Here is a 3382-nt window from a genome sequence, read left to right as displayed (position 1 = left end):
GGCTGCTGGTTGGGTAGCTAGCTAGACACTTGGGAGACTGAAATAGGGTTTAGGTTTTGAGGGATTTGGAGACGGGTCGGGTACGGGTTACGGGTCAAGACTTAAAAATAGAGTGTGAAGTGATGGATGCGGCCGGTTCGAGCGGTTCGGGTTGAAAAAATTTCAAATCAATCCGAACCGTCTCACAAATAAAACCGATCCGAATCGTTAATTTTTAACCGGTTCGGTCGGTTTTTTCGGTTTGGACTAAACCATGCACAGCCCTAACAGAGAGAATGAGAGGCGGAAATGCATGTGAATAATAATGTGCGGTGTGATCCACCAAAATCAACTCTCACAAAGTTGCTCGAGTTGCATGAGGAAAAATTGAACATCATCGTCTCTTACATGTCCCATAGAATCTTCGCTCTCCCAACTTACCAGTACCGAGCATTAGAATGTTTCTTTTACCTTTTACATTGAATTTTTTTTAAAGCCCGCGATGTTGCGTAGATCTTGATAAAACTTTCTTTATCTTTGGAATGATCACATCAATGACGGCAGGGGATCATTACAGGGTCTTCATCTGTTGTGAAAGTACACCGAGAGTCTCTGTTCCCGCCCTCTGGGATAAGTGCGCTTGACTCGTTTACTCCACTTCAGAAACTGTGGCTGATGGTATATTTACATTTTATTTTGATCAAAACAGTCAAATGTTACTGCACATGAAAGAGATTACTAGGCTGAAATAGTCCACACTATTAATCTATAACTGAATTGGTTTTATAATCCTTAGTCTATTATTGGTCAGGAACTGTCCGACGAAATATATCTATTGTATTAGTTAATATATATAATAAGAGGAAGAGTCATTGGATCGGTACATTAGGCTTGAATTCGGTGTGTTTTACACTGGTTCAAAAGGCAAACAGCGTCAAGACATTTTCTTTAAAGCTCGAAACCCCGGTCTACACCAAAGGCCCAAGGCCCTGATTCTCATGAGGGTGGCAGCGATAGTCCGCCCGCTCTAAATCACAGCTGGGCTCTGGACAGCCTCTCACTCCCCCCTCACAACTTCGAAGCAATCCTCATCAGCATCCTAATGATGAGGATTCTACTCTCTTGATCAAGCCACTAAGGTTTCTTGAACTAGCAAATTGTTCTTGATGCATCAACTGTTCAATGAATAGAAGTCCCACGTCAAAAGAAGAATAGCGTTTGGATCAATACATCAACGACCGTTAGTTATAGTAAGGCAGTGGTCGTGGAGAGGATCCAAATTCCATGCGTTATGCCTCGAATCGCTCTAATTCGTCCTAATCCAAGGAAGAATAAATTCAGCAAATAGAAATCATGAAATAGTTTCATCTCTTAGGCTTCCTGCCTAGTGTTAAAAAAAGATGTTGATATGCTAAATCATGTATACGAGCGAGTTTATTTAGGACAATACATCTAAAGGCTAAATTGCACTTAAACGCCCCATCGTTTCACCAATGCTGCACTTAATTGATCACTGTTTTAAAACCAAGCAAATAAATGCCCCATAATATTTAAATGTTGCAGATAAATACCTCAAATTTTCAAAATGTTGTACTTTGGTGCCCTGTTGTTCACTTAGGTGGCGTTTGGTTGTTTGCAACTGAAGTTGCAATGCAAGTGTCACTTGCATGCAACTGAGACGTTGCAACTCTTCTTACATGCAACTACAGTTACAATTGTTTGGTTTAAAATTTAAATTTTACAACTTATAATTGCAGCTGTTTGAGTATGCTTATAACTTAACATATGCAACTCATAAAATATTTTTAAAAAATAATATATTTTTAAAAAATAAATATTTTTAAAAAATAAATATTTTTAAAAAATAATATATTTTTTAAAAGTTAATATAATATTTTTAAAAATAATATAATATATCATTTAAAATATATATTATTTTTAGAAAATTATATTATTTTAAAAATACATTATTCAAAAAACATATTATTTTAAAAATATATTGTTCAAAAAATATATTATTTTAAATATATATTATTTTTAGATAATTATATTATATTAAATATATTATTCAAAAATTTTATATTATTTTAAATATATATTATTAAAAAATACATTAAATATATATTATTCAAAAAATATATTATTCAAAAAATATATTATTTTAGAAAAATAATAGTATTCCTGGAAAATTTTATTTTTCAAAAAATATATTATTTTAGGAAAATATATTATTTTAGAAAAAATATATTATTCAAAAAATATATTATTTTTAAAAATATATTATTTTTAAAAAATATAATATTTTTAAAAAAAATATATTATTTTTAAAAAATATATATTTTTTAAATATATTATTTTAAAAATATATATTATTTTTAAAAATATGTTATTTTTAAAAATAATATATTATTTTAAAGATAATATATTACTTTAAAAACTAACATATTATTTTGAAGAAATTATTATAATAATAATTATTTTAAAAGATTAATGTTGTTTTTTTTAAAAAAAACGTTTTTGAAGAAATTATTATAATAAGAATTATTTAAAAGATTATTTTAAACCTTTAATGAATTTATTTTTGAAATATTAAATAATGATTTTGATTTTAATAAATTTAGGTCAGTTGCAACTAAGTTGCAACTATGACTTGCGGTCATTTTTGACGTAATTCATATGTTGCAACTAAGAGTTGTTTTGCAACTGTGGTTGCAACTGCAACTGTGAGTTGCAGCAAAACAAACACATGCAACTGGTCAAATTAGACCTAGTTGCATGCAACTGGAGTTGCAACCACTCCAGTTGCAGCCTACCAAACAGCCCCTTAATGTTGCATGCTGGCGCCCTCTTGTTTACCCAATGTTACATATAAATACATTCATTTTATAAATAACCTCACTTAAATACTCTAAAGTTTGTAAAAGTGACACTTTAGTACCCTACGTTATATGGTATTCTTGGATATGTAGAGAAATGTTAACACCATCTGAGTTTTTTTTTTAACTTCGGGGTATTCTGCAACATTTAAATACTTTGGGGGTATTCATTTGCTTGGTTTTAAAATCGGTGTCACTTGAGTCCAATGTTGGTGAGACTGTGAGGCATTTAAGTGCAATCTATTCTAGCCCTTAATGAGCATGGAAGGGAGGTTACATGCTCACATTAGTTTCACTAGTCTACTCTTTAACTGCACTAGACACACGGCAATCAGATAATAAATTACTTGCAATATTAGGCAATGTGAGCGCATCTGGAGTTTCAAGAGCAAATTTTTCTGTCATACCTGACATTCAGAGCAAATTTTTATTACTATGCAATGTAGCTATGCAGCTTTAGCTCGTATGCTTCAAAGCCCAGAAAATAAAGCACGCCCCTGTGTAAAGACATGAAAATTGCTTGCTGA

Source organism: Asparagus officinalis, chromosome 1 (assembly GCF_001876935.1).
Source record: "Asparagus officinalis chromosome 1, Aspof.V1, whole genome shotgun sequence".
In the NCBI taxonomy this organism is placed as follows: domain Eukaryota; kingdom Viridiplantae; phylum Streptophyta; class Magnoliopsida; order Asparagales; family Asparagaceae; genus Asparagus; species Asparagus officinalis.
This window is presented reverse-complemented; position numbering follows the sequence as displayed.